Source organism: Perognathus longimembris, chromosome 13 (assembly GCF_023159225.1).
Source record: "Perognathus longimembris pacificus isolate PPM17 chromosome 13, ASM2315922v1, whole genome shotgun sequence".
NCBI lineage: Eukaryota > Metazoa > Chordata > Mammalia > Rodentia > Heteromyidae > Perognathus > Perognathus longimembris.
Genome location: NC_063173.1, coordinates 11,753,480 through 11,770,253, shown reverse-complemented (window position 1 = coordinate 11,770,253; position 16,774 = coordinate 11,753,480). Strand labels below are relative to the sequence as shown.

The 16,774-nt window shown below is 37.9% G+C and overlaps 1 protein-coding gene across 3 annotated transcripts in view; it reads right to left on the bottom strand.

Annotated features, from left to right (window-relative positions):
• The window catches only part of Fchsd2 (FCH and double SH3 domains 2), a 189,601-nt gene that overhangs the window by 163,813 nt on the left and 9,014 nt on the right, over positions 1-16,774 (bottom strand). The gene's annotated exons all lie outside the window — the stretch shown is intronic.

Below are 16,774 nucleotides of genomic sequence, written 5' to 3'. Positions count from 1 at the left end.
TACTGCCTGTCACTTAAAGACCAAAAGGCCATTCTGCCTGAAGGTACAGGAGAGCAAGAGCTAGAAAGACAGGGCAGGAAAGGGCATCAGCTCGTGGGAGAGCAGTCAAAACACACATTGGTTTGTCATTTTATGTGACTGTGGTTTATGGCACCACAAAACAATTATAAAACTAACAAAGATCATAGTAACAAAAAGCAACACAGTCAAAATAATAATGGAAAAGTTTTAAATATTTCAAGAATTACTAAAATGTGACCCCAAGACACAAAGTGAGCACAAGCTGTTGGAAAATATCACCAACAGACTTGCTCAAAACAAGGTGTTGCCAAACACCAGTGGCTCATGTCTGAATCCCCACTACTCAGGAAGCTAAGATCCGAGGATCACAGTTCAAAGTCAGCACAGAGAGTAACACCCATGAGAATTTTACCTCCAATTAACCACCCAGAGTCAGAGGTGGACCTGTGGCTCAAATGGTAGAGTACTAGGCTTGGAACACAAAAGCAATAAAGAATAAGCATGCATGAAAACATGATGATCTCCAATGAAACTGGGAAGCAAATGACACATAAATGGAAAATAAGTGAAAAAGAGACAACCTGGAGATGGAAGGAAAGGATAAGACACAAGACTCCAAAACTCCAATGTAAGTACATTCCTTCACACTCATTTCCTGGGGTATAAAACTTAAAAGTCAGCACTTGGAACAACAAAACAGAGAACATGGGCTCGCAGAGGAAGCATTCCTGTTCATAATTTGAAGAAGTGGAAGAGATAGAACTAAATTAGGAATCACACAAACAAGCCACATTGGCAAAACCGGCTGCTGGTGTGGCAGATTTTGAGAGCATGCACTGAGCAGTCCTGGCAGCAGCCCCACTCCAGATTGGCTGAAAAGAAATTGAATTTTTAAAAATTCATAAATGCAAACCTGCTCATAAAGGAAATTATTAGAAATTTGGAAGATAGTATCCACCCTAAGCTATCAGCTTGATATCCTTAAAAGCACTAAAGGAAAGAAACAAAATTCCCCATTCTAAAATTAATCCAAATGGAGGAAAGAACAATACATACACAAACAGAATGGGGGCGGGGAGGGGGGTAGACTGACCTCAGGGCTTAGGTGCTGTCCCTGAACTTTTTTTGTTCAAACCTAGTGCTATACCACTTAAGTGTCTCATCTCCACTTGTAGCTTTTTTTCCCCTGGTCCTAGGGCTTGAACTCAGGGCCTGGGCACTGTCCTTGAGCCTCTTTGTGCTCAAGGCTAACATCCTACCACTTGAGCCACAACAGTGCCACCGCCAGCTTTTTCTGTGATTGTTGATAAGAGACTCACAGACTTTCCTGCTCAGGCTGGCTTCAAACTGCAACCCTCAGATCTTAGCCTCCTGAGAAGCTAGGATTACAGGCATAAACCACTGGTTCCGGGTGTGACCAAATGTTTCAATTTTTTTTTTTTTACTTATTTTTGTGAAATGGTGAAGTAAGTACTATTTTCAAATAGAATTACAGAATGTTAAATAATAAGATAATAGCAAAATGTATCTTTGCCTTCCTTCTGTCCATGGGAAACTTCAGTCCTTTACCACTATGATGGTATTTATGGGGTTCTCATATGCATCCTTTAACATGTTGAGGAATTAGGTTTGGTTTTGTTTTATATGGGTCTTGCTATGAAGCCCAGGCTTATCTGTACCTCAGTATGTAGCCCAGACAGGCCTCAAACCCCTGCCTCAGCCTCATGTACCACACCATTATCAGGGTAATGATGGCCTCACAGAACATGTCAGAAATTATTTTTCTTCCTCTTTTATTTTTTAGAAGAGCTTGCGTGAGACTGGTGTTAATTCTTCTTTAACTATAGAGTCGAATACACCATTGAAGGCAATTAGTTTTTTGGGTTTTTTATGGGGAGGAGTTATTAAGATTGAACTCAGGGCCTTGAACTTGCAAGGCAGGTACTGTACAACTTAAACCTTGCCTCCAGCTCCATTTAACTTTATCTTAGAGGTAGGATATGGCTTTATGCCCAGACTAGCCTGAGTTACAATTCTCCTACTTGTGTTTCTGTGTCGCTGAGGATGACAGACACACACCACTATACCCAGCCATTATACATCTCCTATAGCTGAGATAACTGGCCAACACTACATCTAGCCATTGATTGAGAGGCAGTCACAAAACTCCTATGCCCAGGTTGGCATTTAACCAAGATGCTCCATCTCTGCCTCTAGAAACTAGAAATAAAGGATTAGGCAATCATACTATCTAGTCTTAAAACTTTGTCAGCCAGGCACCAGTGGCTCAAGCCTGTAATTCTGGCTACTCAGAAGGCTGGGATGTAAGAATCATTGTTCAAAGTCAGCTCAAGCAGGAAAGCTCATGAGACTCTTATCTCCAATTAACTAACAAAAAAGCTGGAAGTGAATCTCTTGCTCAAGTGACATAGAATGCTAGCTTTGAGCAAAGAAGCTTAGGGGCAGCACTCAGGCCCTGAGTTCAAGCTCCAGAACTGGCACAAAAACAAACAAAACCTTTTCTTTATTGGGAGGTTTTATGCATACTGACTCCATTTCTATACTTTTTATAAGTCTTTGAGAATTTCTTCTGTTTCAATCTATGTGTTTCTAGGAATTTTTCCATTTCATCCAAATTATCTAACCTATTGGAGAACAGTGTCCTCAATATTCTCTTATAATCCTTTTCAGTCCTATCAGGAAGAAGTATTCCCCTTGTATTGTCCAATATTAGTTACTTATATCTTCTTACTTTTGCTCAGTGTAACTAAGTGTTGTCAATTTGCAGATCCTTTCAAAGAACCAATTTTGGTGTCATTGATTTTCTTCATTGGTTCTATTTCATTTATTTCTGATCCAATCTTTATTATTGTCTTCTTTCTGCTGGCTTTGGGTTTAGTTTGCTTTTTCCAGTTCTTAATGTATAAAGTTATTGAACTAAGATCTTCCTTCTTTCCTAACACAGTCATTTGCAGCTATAAATTCCACCCCCTACCTCCAACCCACCCTGCAATACCAGCTTCACAGGATACCATAAGTTCTAGAATATGGTATTTTTAATTCCATTTGTTTCTAGATATTCTGTAAATTCCCTAGTGATTTTTTTCTTTGACCCAATAGTTGATTATGAATGTATTGTTTAATTTTACACATTTGCAAATTTTCCTAATATCCTTCAATTAATTGATTTCTAGCCTCATTCCATTGTGGACAGGAAAGACACTCTGCATAATTTTGATCTTCATAAATTCATTGATACTTGTTTGTGGCCAAAACATATGGTCTATCCTGAAGAATATGCTAAGTATACTTGAGAAGATACCTATTCTGCTTTGTTATCAACAGAGTATTCTATATACATCTGTTCCCTTAAGGCAGCTTGTTATACTATTCAGTGAAATAGAACTGATAGTCCCCAAAAAATCCATCCAACATCCGCAACCAATCATTCTAGGCAATGGTGCCAAGTTTAGGACAGGATAGGAGCTCCAACAAATAATGCTGGGACAAGAATTCTATATGTAAAAGAATAAAACTGGAAATCTGTTTCATTCCAACTCTTAAAGAAAAAGCATAGGTATAAATCTTTTGACCTTGAGTTTGCCAACTGACTCTTAAATGGGACACCAAAAGCATATTAACAAAGAAAAACAGCTTAATTGGAATTAGTCTACATTTTAAATTCTTATATATAAAAAAATAGTACCAAGAATGATCATATTCATAACTATAAGAGAATGGGACAGATATTTGCAAATACTTTATCTGATAAGGATCTATTACCTAAAAATTTTAAAGAACTGTATCTCAATAAAAAAAAGAAAAGAAGGGCTGAGAATATGGCCTAGTGGTGGAGTGCCTGTCTCCCATACATGAAGCCCTGGGTTTGATTCCTTAACATCACATACCTAGAAAAAGCCAGAAGTGGCGCTGTACCTCACATGGTAGCCTTGAACAAAAATAAGCCAGGAATAGTGCCCAGGTGCTGAGTTCAAGCTCCAGGACTGGCAAAAAAGGAGAAAAAAAGAAATGACAAGACGAGCCAATTTAGAAATTGGCAAAGAGTGCTGGGGGTTATAGCTTAACAGGACAGCACATTTGTTTAGCATGTGCAAGGCCCTGGGTTTGATCTCAGAGAAGATATATAAATGGTCAATGGATGCATGAACAGATATTTAACATATTAGTCAATAGGGAACACAATAAGATGTCATTTAACACTCACTAGAATAGCAATTTTAAAAAATAATTAGGCTTTGGGATATAGCTCAAAGGTAAAATGTTTGCCTAATGTGTTCAAGATCCTTGGCCTGATCATTAGCATTGCATATAATAAGAATAGTAATAAGACAAGGAAGAAGAGGGAGAAGGAAAGAAGAGAAATAGGAAGAAGAGGATATGGTATAGTAATATATGATATGATACAATAATTCCCTATCTAGGTAGAGAGTCAACAGATCTAGCAGCAAGTGTTTAGAGCAAAAATTTATACACAAATGTTTATACTACCACTACTCATAGCAGCCAAAAAAGTAGAAATAACCAAACCATCAACAGATCAGGGAACAAAAAGTGGTATATAATGTTCCGCCATAAAAATAATCAACCTTGGGCTGGGAATATGGCCTAGTGGCAAGAGTGCTTGCCTCCTACACATGAAGCTCTCGGTTCGATTCCCCAGCACCACATATATGGAAAACGGCCAGAAGGGGCACTGTGGCTCAGGTGGCAGAGTGCTAGCCTTGAGCAGGAAGAAGCCAGGGATGGTGCTCAGGCCCTGACTCCAAGGCCCAGGACTGGCCAAAAATAAAAAAATAAAATAAAAAATCAACCTTAGCTAAGTTTAGTAGCACATGTCTATAACCTTAATAGTATAAGCACTCAAAAGACTGAGACAGGAAGATCAATTTGAAGCAATTTATAGCCAGCTTAGATAACATACCAAGATTCCATTCAAAAAACAAAGTTCTTAGGATGCTAGGAAAAGGTAACTTTCTCAACCTGATTATAAATATCTATGAAAAAATACAGCTACAAATGCAATGGTGGAAAGCTCAATGTCCTTACTTAGGGCCAAATAGAAAGCTAGTAGGAAAAAGCAAAGATGTCCACTCTCACCACTTCCATTCACTGTTGTATTAGAGAACCTAGACAGTGCCAAAAGAAGAAAAAGTAATGAAACATAGAAGGAAAAAAGTAAACTACATTTTCAGATGGCATGCTCATACAGAGGAAAAATGTTGAATCTATTTTAAAAATTACTAAAACTACTAAATGAATTTGACAAGATCACAGGATATGAGCTAATATTTTTGTTGAGAATATGAACTTTCTTCATTTTAAAATTGTATTTGTACTGCATTTTTGTTATTATAAAAGTGATGTACAGAAGGATTACAGTTACATGAGTTAGATAATGAGGACATTTCTTTTTGGACAATGTTACCCCTTCCCTTGCTCTCTCCCAGGTTTCCCCTCCCTTCTTCACCCACAAGTTGTATAGTTCATTTTCAAAATGAACTGGTGAGTACCACTGTAGACTAATATTTTTAATAGCCCTTCCATACCCAGCAATGAGCAATTACAAAAATATCTTTTAGCTGAACACTGGTGACTCAAGACTATACTCCTAGCTACTCAGGAAGCCAAGATATAAGTATCTTGGTTCAAAACCAACCCAGGCTGGAGACATGGCTCAAATAGTAGAGCACCAGCTAAACAAGTATGTAGCCTTGGGTTCAAAACCTCAGTGCCAGCAAACAAGAAATGAAAGAAACTCTAATATTGGAAGAAAAAAGAAGCCCGAGTCATAAATAACAAAGTAGAATAATAGTTACCCACAACTAGAGCATCAAAGACACTTTAGGAAGATGAAATATCCATTAAATCCAGTGTGGTAGTGATTACTCAATTACAGGACATACAACTACTAAAACATATCAAACTATACACATCTAAAATGGATGAAATTTTATGTATGTAAATTATATCCCAAGATCAGGAAAAAATAAAACACAACAAAAGTGGTAAATACCAAAATAACAAGTACTATCCCTTTTTTAAGTGTCATTAATTCAAAACCTGAAAGACACTGAAATTTTTAAAAAATGAAAGTTTATCATTTCTGAAAACTTGCTTCTATTTTTGTATGATTTGATTACGCTTAGTTTAGACTTAGTTTAGGTTTTATCACTTGCAGAAATCATTACCTGAATTCTATTCTTGACCAAGCCCAATCTTTTCCACACTCAAAGCATGTATCTCTCAATACTAATTATATTACATATATATGTGTGTACGTACACACATACATACACACACACCTTTCTAACTCCAAAGATTAAGCTGTATACTGGCACATAGAAACTCAAATTAAACTGAAATATATCTATATAAAACCAACATATGAAGTATGTGTAGTACTATTCTCACCAAATGAAGAAAAATATAGTCTTCAAGAAAAAATTTTCTAAAAATTTAAAAAGAAAAAGAACTAACACCAGCATTCTATCACTTTATGTTTATAAAAATTTTAGATATTTATTAAATTTAATTATAACAAGTTACATTAACTGGACACGCTATTCTAACAGCCTTGCCAAGAAACAAATCTTCCTCCAGAGAAGGCTTGTAACAGTCTTTAAATTTTTTAAAAGCACTTCTGTATCCTTTACTTTTGCAAGGTCTTGAAACAAGATGCCTATAGTCCTAGTAAATAACACTACTGCAAATGCTAAGACAAAAAATACAAAGAAATGTTTGTGTTATTAGACCCTTTAAACACCTCTCAAGGACCTGACAGTCACACTTGCCCAATGGGCACAGAACTCATGTAAAATGCAGGCTGTATTATAGTTAGTAGTGGCTATCAGTGTAATTCCAGCTCTGCTCACTTGGCCTCAAACTTGCTTTAGTGAGAAACAATACATACATGTTAGACCTGGTCCACTAAATAACACACAAGGAATTATCTCTTTACTCTGTTTCTCAAAAAAAGAAAAAAAAGTACAAATGTTACTCATCTAAAGCAAGGCAGTAAGAGAATCCAGTTATGAAATTATAATTTACACAATATTGTTTCATAGATTCAAACAGAAAACATTTATTTAGAAGCAGTTTAGCAAAGGGCTCAGAGAGCCTGTCATGTAAAAACAGTATAATCCCCTGTCAGTAAAACGTTTTGCTTTTATCTGATAAGGTAATTTGCCCAAACATCATTTCATACTTCTAGAACTGACTTGGTGATTATATAGCAAAAGGACAGGGGTATGGCTCTAGTGGGACTCCTCTCCCTAAAAAGTACCTCTTTTAAAGAACAGTAAGAAAACATTCAAATTGAAAAGTAGTCTAAGGAAAGAACAACTGTCAAAAAACATAATAAAACAGTAAAACACATAAAATCCAAACTTGTAAAACCCAAAATTATAATTAAGCAATGAAAATATTTTTCCTACTATATAATGGGTATTATCATTATTCTGATATTATGACCATATTAGATTCATACTGTGATAATACTGTTTTAATACCAGACTAATGATAATACTGAGCAGCTCTAAACAAAACATCTAAAATACCAAATACTTCAGGATCCAAAACTTTTGAGTATGGACACAACACCACACATAGGAAATTCTACATCTGACTTCATGTGATCTGTCATCAAACCTCAGAGGCACTAAAAATATTGTGTAAAATTACCTTCAGGCTACATATATGAAATATGAATTAATTTCTTGCTTAGACTCAGATCACATTCCCAAGATATCTCATCATGCATAAGCAAATATTCCCAAACTCTGTGAAGTGTTACCCAATTGGTAGAGCAGATTCCTGGCAAGTGACAAGGGCAAGACCCTGAGTTCAATCTCTCTCTCTGCCTCCCCCCGCTTCTCACAAACACACACTCATTTGACAAATAGTCCAAAATCTGAAAAAAAAAAAAAAATCCAAAACCCTTCTGGTCCGAAGAATTTCAGATAACATATACTGGATCTGTACATGTTGTTTTCAAGTCTAGAACAACAGAACTGTAGAGATACATACACAGTCATGAAAACAATTAGGCCACAAGACTAAACAGCCAGCCCAGCACCTGTGGCTCACATCTGTAATCCTAGCTACTCAGGAGGCTGAGATCTGAAGATCACAGTTCAAAGCCAGCCTGGGTAGACTATATGAGACTCTTAACTCCCATCAGCCACCAAAAAGACAGGAGTGGACTTGTGGCTCAAGTGGTAGAGTGCTAACCTTGAACAAAAGAAGCTCAGGAATGGCATTCAGGCCTTGAGTTCAAGCCCCAGGGCCAGCACCAAAAAAAAAAAAAAAAGAATAAACAGAAAATTAACGATATATAAATCTGACCCTTCAATTCTGGGACACAGCCCAATGGGAGAGCACTTGCCAAACATATATGAGGCCCTGGGTTGGATCCTCAGCATAATTTTTTTTTATTTTTTATTTTTTTGGCCAGTCATGGGGCCTGAACTCAAGGCCTGAGCACTGTCCCTGGCTTCTTTTTGTTCAACGCTAGCACTCTACCTCTTGAACCACAGTGCCACTTCTGGCCTTTTCTATATAAATGGTGCTAAGGAATTGAATCCAGGGCTTCGTGCATGCTAGACACTCTACCACTAAGCCACATTCCCAGCCCAATGAATTTTTAAAACTCTTGAGGCTGGACAGGAATCTAACTACACATTTGTTTATCTAAAGATAAAGGAGAAAATGAAGCATAATGCATAGAGATTTTTTTCCCCCAAACTCTGAGCAACAGCCAGCTGGAAACCAATCATTTTTTTAAAGTTTGCAATTAAAGTATTCTTAATACTTATACATATAGAAATAAACTTTAGAGGCTGGGGATATGGCCTAGTGGCAAGAGTGCTCAAGCAGCCTGCTATATATGAAGCCCTGGGTTCAATTCCCCAGCACCACATATATAGAAAACAGCCAGAAGTGGCACTGTGGCTCAAGTGGCAGAGTGCTAGCCTTGAGCAAAAAGAAGCCAGGGACAAAGCTTGGGCCCTGAGTTCAAGCCCCAGGACTGGCAAAAAAAAAAAAAAAAGAAACTTTAAAGTCTATTAGTAATGAAAATAACTTCACTAAAAGCTAAGTAAAAGCAAAATTGATGGCAAAAAATAACATGCTAAGCAAATATGTAATAAAACAATCAATATTACTAAATCATTTAATTGGTAATATTCACATAGTTAAAAATTCAAAACAGGGCTGAGAATGTAGCTTATTGGTAGAGTGCTTGCCTCCCATACATGAAACACTGGGCTCGATTCCTCAGCACTACATAAACAGAAAAAGCCGGGAGTGGTGCCATGGCTCAAGTGGTAGAGTGCTAGCCTTGAGCAAAAAGAAGCCAGGGACAGTGCTCAGGCCCTGAGTCCACGCCCCAGGACTAGCAAAAAAAAAAATTCAAAACATACAAAAAGATACAATGAAAGTCTACTCTAGGGGCTGGGGATATGGCCTAGTGGCAAGAGTGCTTGCCTCATATACATGAGGTCCTGGGTTCAATTCCCCAGCACCACATATACAGAAAATGGCCAGAAGGGGCACTGTGGCTCAAGTGGCAGAGTGCTAGCCTTGAGCAAAAAGAAGCTAAGGACAGTGCTCAGGCCCTGAGTTCAAGCCCCAGGACTGGCCAAAAAAAAAAAAAGAAAGTCTACTCTAGCCACTTTCCTCTGGCCACCAATGGCAGGAAAACAAATATGAATAAAATACAACACAGACATGTATACTCCAATAATTTCCTTGGGCCTATGGACACTTTAACACTTTGCATAACACCAAATACAACATTTTCTTTTTAATTGATATTATTTCAAAGTGGACAAATCAGAAAACATCCGGAAGCCAAGAGATTCCTACATGAATGCCAAGAAGGAGATCAAATAGAGGGTTAAAATAAAGCAAGCCAAAGAATGCTGTGAGGTTATAATAAAATAGAAATACCAGTTATGAGTCTACAAGCTAGTCCTGACCAACACATAACAAAGTCTGCAGCAACAGAACAAAGGGAAGATATACAAATTTCTACAATTAGTTCCTAAATTAGTCACTGTAAACATCATAAAACCAACTTATAAAACAAACTCCTAAAGACTGACACTAACAGCACAGAATGGCTTCTATGGAACTTAACATCTATTTCACATATTTACAAAGAAAAATAACAATTTGTCATTACAGGCCCCCTCAAATAATAGGCTTCACACTTCATACTTCAAGACTAGCTTGCCTTAATTAGTAAGGGCAAATGACTCAGCCCGGGACAGTTGTAGCCCTCATTTGTCCTTTCCTGCTTTCAATTCAGCCATTTCACTAGTGCTTTCAAAATAAAATTGCCTGCAGGGACTTTCAACCACCACTTCTCCAAATTATCAAATGCCCAAAAGTACCAAGATCTCTAACTCTAACCATTCCTTTAAAGGATATCCTAAGAGGCCACTGGCCTATTGGCCACTCTACCTATGGCAAATACAAAACAAAACAAAAAAACACCTCCTAATGTAAGATACTGAATTCAAAAGGAGTTGGAAGAAGGGGATACAAATTGCTTATATGGAGCCCCTAATTCATAATCAGCTTGGGACATTTGAAATTTTAACAATGTCCTTCATATTTGAACTCACTGTCCTTCATATTTTAATAATAGCGTAAATGCTTGTGAAAATAACCACTATAGTAAGACAACATTTCCATGTACCAAACAGTTTCCCAGTGGGCCCCATCTCCACACTTCTCTACTTATCTAATTTTTGTTGTGGTTTTTTTGGTGTGGCCCTGGAGCTTGAATTAGTAGCCTGCGCACTCTAGCTGAGCTTTATTTGCTCAAGGCTAGTGCTCTAGAACTTGAGCCACAGGTCCATTTCCAGCTTTTTTGGTACTTAAAGATAAGAGTCTCAACTTTTTTGCATGGGGTGGCTTGAACTGAGATCTTAGGATCTCAGCTTCTTGCGTAGCTAGCACTACAAGCATGAGTCACTGGTGCCAGGCTACTTATCTTAATATACTTTTATACATTAGAGCTTATATTTCTGGAAATAGGGTTATGGAATAATTTCCCACTGAAGTGTTCTACTTTACAGATGTATTATATGTTTTTCTCTGCAGTGTTTTTGTTTTAGTGTAAAATTTAAGAGGTACTAATAGGGAAAAGCATGGAACTCACAGAGGTATCTATATTGTTTTGTTGTTAAATATTTTTTTGGTCCTAAAATATTTTAATACTACTATGATAACCAATAGGAGTAAATTGGAAATGGAGTCCTGTGACAAATCAGGCAAAACAATTACATAGCAAAGGTCACATTACTACCACCATAACTTCATTTCTTAGCAAAGATCAACTTCCAAGTGGCTGGGGATATGATATGCCTAGTGGCAAAAATGCTTGCCTTGTATACATGAAGCCCTGGATTCAATCCCCCAGTACCACATGTACAGAAAACAGCCAGAAGTGGCGCTGTAGTTCAAGTGGCAGAGTGCTAGCCTTGAGCAAAAAGAAGCCAGGGAGGTACTCAGGCCCTGAGTCCAAGACGAAGGACTGGCAAAAAAAAAAAAAAAAAAGATCAACTTCCAAGAAGATAATCACATTCTCAGTCTCCTTTACATAAGGCATGCATTGTATATGAAACAAGGTTGACCAATAGAACTATCAAGTTAACTCTATTAAGACTGACCATTTTTACCATTTAAAAAAAAAAAAGACTGACCAAAACTATCTTCCCTAATAGAAAGAAAGAAGGATAATAGCTATACAGGAAAAAATTTCCTTCTTTCTTCTTCTTCCACCTCAAATGATCTTATAAAAAAATGTGATTACTGAAGCCGCAAAAGCCATCAGCAATGATGAAGAGCATCATTACCAATCACAGAAAGATGAAATAGACACCTGGACCATTGGCTTTGAGGAAAGAGATGCTTTTGCATCACAGGAAGTGTCTATCTTCAGCCAATTACAGATCTCAACCTCAGGTTAACTCTTTGGAAGATAAATCACAGACCATAATTTCTGAATTAATGTTCTCAATTACTTAACAAAATTATAGTCCATATGCATTTGTAGAACATCTATTACATTCTACACACTATGCAAGAGATATTTTATATGCATTACTTTGTTTAATTATTAAAATAACCCCACAAGGTACTACAATTACCACTTTACAGATAAGAAACATAAAGTTCAGTGAAGTTTAAATTACTTGTATCCAAATTCATGCATTAATAAAAGACTAAGCAGTAGGATTTGTAACCTGGTAATAAGCTCCTAAGCAATGCTTAGGATAGCAATGCCAGTATATAACCTCACCCTATCACACCAGATCACTTTCGCTATCTCTCATATATAAGTTTCTAGGTGTGGCTAAAAACCAGGTCAAGGAAAAGTCCAAACAGAAAATATTCAACATTTGTTTTTGTTTCTGAGATGGGATCTTGCTATATAGCCCCAAGTGCTGGAATTAGTGGGCTTGTGCCACTACATCCAATTAACTTTACTAGCTTGAGTTTAATACCAATTGAGATGGGAGAGTATTCTCCAGTCAAGTCTGCAAATCATAAAAATAACTTTACTTGCAGTAGACTACAATAACTACCCCATTTAAAATCTAAACAACTATTTAAATTTTAAGGTCACATAAGGACTTAAGAGCAATGGCTTATAAGCAATAGGAAGAGGTAGTATTAAGACGTTGACTCAATTCAATAAGCAGTGATCATGACAAAAAGAAGTCTATTTTATTAAGACTTTCTCATACTACATTTCATCCTTTGCCTAGCTTATATCTTCTTAGTCTTTTCCCTCTATAACTGGCCATAATAAGGAAGAACATATTTATGAGGCAAGCTCTCTTGCCACTAGGCCATATTCCCAACCCGAGAAGAACATATTTAAATTTTAAATTCATTTAGTCAGATGAAATTCCATGTTATCTTTTATTAATGGTTACAACTTTTTAATCATTTTTTGCCTCTCTCCAAAGAAACACTAAGTATGGTTTTATTTGATCTTTTTCCTTACAGCTTCAGTTTTAAAATCATTTAAATTCCCTTTCTGGTAGATGTCTGCGTAGCAAACTTGAGGCCCAGAGTTCGATCTCTAGTACCACAAAACAAACAAATCTCCCTCCCAAGATTTAGATGACAGGCTGGGAATATGGCCCTGAGTTTGATTCCTCAGCACCACATATATAGAAAATGGCCAGAAGTGGCGCTGTGGCTCAAGTGGTAGAGTGCTAGCTTTGAGCAAAAGGAAGCCAGGGAGAGTGGTCAGGTCCTGAGTACAAGGCCCAGGACTGGCCAAAAAAAAAAGATTTAGATGACTGTTCAGGTCATTTGTGTGTGTGCTTGTGTATGTAAATATGTATGTGTGTGAACCAGTACTAGGACTTAACTCCAGGCCTCATGTTCTCAGCTTTTTCTATCACTTGAGCCACAAGTTCTCTATCACTTGAGCCACAACTACATTACCAGCTTTTTGCTAGTTATTGGAGATCAGTTTCAAGAAATTTTCTGCCCAGGCTGGCTTAAATGATGATTCTCAGATCTCAGCTTCCTAAGTAGTTAGGTTTGAACCACCAGCACCTGATTCAATCTTTAGTTTTAATCTAGAAGAATACTAACTGGAAAGCAATAATGATTAGAGAATGAAGGAAAAATTCTGAGTCCATTAACTGGATATGCAACTTACAGTTTTCATGACACAATTTTATGTCCCACTAAGAAACCATACTGCTAGTTGAAGTGATATATTACCTTATCGCACAATTTTTATTTATACTTGCCCAAAATGCTTTTAAACTTATAATAAGATTCTTTGTATCTAAAACTCTCATGCATGATTTAAAAAAAAAAAAAAAGATAAAACAAACTGGTACATAAACTGGTCACTTTCAGTTACACTCTTCTGACTCTTTTTCTCCCCCTTGACAGTACTGGGATTTGAACACAGGGCCTCACACATGCTAGTCCCCTCCCCCTCTTTTTTTTTTTTTTTTGTCAGTCATGGGCTTGAACTCTGGGTCTGGGCACTGTCCCTGAGCTCTTGAGCTCAAGGCTATGGCTCTACCACTTTGAGCCACAGCACTACTTCCAGTTTTCTGGTGGTTAGTTGGAGAAAAGAGTGACACAGACTTTCCTGCCCGAGTTGGCTTTGAACCTTGATCTTAAAATCTCAGTCTCCTAAATAGCTAGGATTACAGGCATGAGCCACAGGCACCCAGCTTCCCACCCTCTTTTTTTGCAGAAGTTATTTTTTAGACAGCATTTCATTTCCTGCCTGGGCATACACCTGGACTGCAATTCACCTATTTCAGGCTTCCAGTCATTGATGGGATGAGCAGTGTACACCACCAACAACCAGTTTTTGTTGGCTGAAATACAGTCTTGGAAGATTTTTCTGCCCAGGCCGACCTGGAACTGCAGTTCTCCCAATCTCAGCCTCCCACATAGCTTAGTATGAGAAGAATGTACCACCACACCCAGCTGTGGATTAATAGAGGTCTCACAAACTCTTCTGCATGGGTAGCCTTGAACCTTGATCCTATCTCAGCCTACCAAGTAGCTAGGATTACAGGCAAAAGCCACCAGCAAGAAGCTGATAATCTTTTTTTTTTTTTTTCTAGTCCTGGGGCTTGAACTCAAAGCCTGGCACTGTCCTTGAGCTTCTTTTGCCCAAGGCTAGTGCTCTACCTCTTGAGCCACAGTGCCACTTCCAGCTTTTTCTATGTATGTGGTACTGAGGAATCAAACCCAGGGCTTCATGCATGCAAGGTAAGCACTCTACTACTAAGCCAAATTCCCAGCCCTAATAATGCATATTTTGATAACAAAATACTTTAAAAGAGGATCCATGATGAATTTCTTGGTTAAAATCTTGGGAAGTCCTAGGGCTGTGGATAGAGGTTCAGAGCAAGCCCAGGCACACAAATCCTTAAGACTCTTATCTCCAGTAAACTAGCAAAATGTCAAAGCTGGTATGTCTCAAGTGACAAAGCACCTGCCATGATAGAAAAAGCAGAGCAAGAGGCCCTGACTTCAGGCCCCCAATACAAACACACAGCTTGGGAGACACAGATAAAGACAGTACAACAGCTTAGAGTCCTTGCCAAAATTATTTACTTCATCTATCTATGCTTCAGTTTCCACCTTCATCTATAAAATAATCAAACATAAAATATCTACCAGATTCTAAAAGTCTATAACTTTTTCATACTATATAATAAGCTCCTAAAGATATCTGCTAAGAAGGTTCTTTATATTCTGAGTCTCGGCAAAGAATCTTTCTGATTCACAACATAATAATAAACAATACTAACAAAAAATGCATAGGTTCTAGTATTGAGAAACATAATTGGTAAGAGGCCTAGAGAGCCAAGAGGAGAACGTCTTTTTTTTGCAGTCCTGAGCCCTGGACTCAGGGCCTGAGCACTGTCTCTGGCTTCTTTTTGTTCAAGGCTAGCACTCTGCCACTTGAGCCACAGCGCCACTTCTGGCTGTTTTCTGTATATGTGGTGCTTGGGAACTGAACCCAGGGCTTCATGTATGGGAGGCAAGCACTCTTGCCACTAGGCCATATTCCCAGCCCGAGAGCAAAGAGGAAAAAAATAAATAAGCTAAAAAGAAAGTAAACTGTGCTTGTCTACTGCTGGCAGCAAACATCAACAGGAAATGCATCAGTATAAAATCTCCCCAAAGAATGGAATGTTCTAATAACAAATAAGTTATCTTTCCTTCTCATACTCCCAACATGTCAGCATCCAAATGTATCCCTAAAAGAAATGAAGGGGAGGAAAGCAAAGAAAACAGCTGTATCACAACTAATATCCTCCACTCACAATTCCAGAAAAGAAACAGAGTGAGGAACTTGTCATATTCAGCATAAAGCTCTTCTGTTTATGTCATAATATGTTGTGTTTTGTTTTGTTTTTGTCTTTCGGTTGTGGGGCTTAAACTCAGGGCCTGGGTGCTATTCCGGAGCTAGGATTACAGGATCACACTACCCTTTTTTTGTTCTTGTTGGTCATAGGACTTGAACTTGGGGCCTGAGCACTGTCCCTTACTTTTCGACTCAAGGCTGGCCCTCTACCACTTTAAGCATAGCATCACTTCCCATTTTCTGGAGGTTAATTGGATATGATTCTCAGGGACTTTCTGCCCAGGCTGGCTTGGAACTCTGATCCTCATCCTCCTGATTAGCTAGGATTATAGGCATATACCACCAGCACCTGCAACATGTTGTATTTTGTTTTTACTTACTTCAAAGTCAAAAACACATGACTACTAACTTATTTATATTAAGTAGAAGTTATATACCCTCTTTTAATGAGTGAATTAATACTAACAAGTTGAGCATGACACTAATTGAGAATCTGGGTGAGAATGTGAAGTTCCAGGGAGGGAAATTAGTAGAAGTCTCAGAAAAGGAAAACACACTGGGCATGGTGGTACACGCCTGTAATCCCAGCACTCAGGAGGCTGAGGTAGAAGGATAGTGTTTGAGACTAGCCTGGGCTATATAATGAGACCTTGTTTCAAATTAAAAAAATAAAAGAAGGCCCAGATTCCATTCAACAGAGTACATATAGGAAGCCCAAATACAGAGATCATTAATGACTTTTTTTTTGTAGTGCAGGATATCAAACTCAGTGCCTTTCACATGCTTCAGCACTCTACTGCTGAATGACATCTCTAGCCACAATGAATTTTTGTTTTGTTTTTCCAGTCCTGGGGC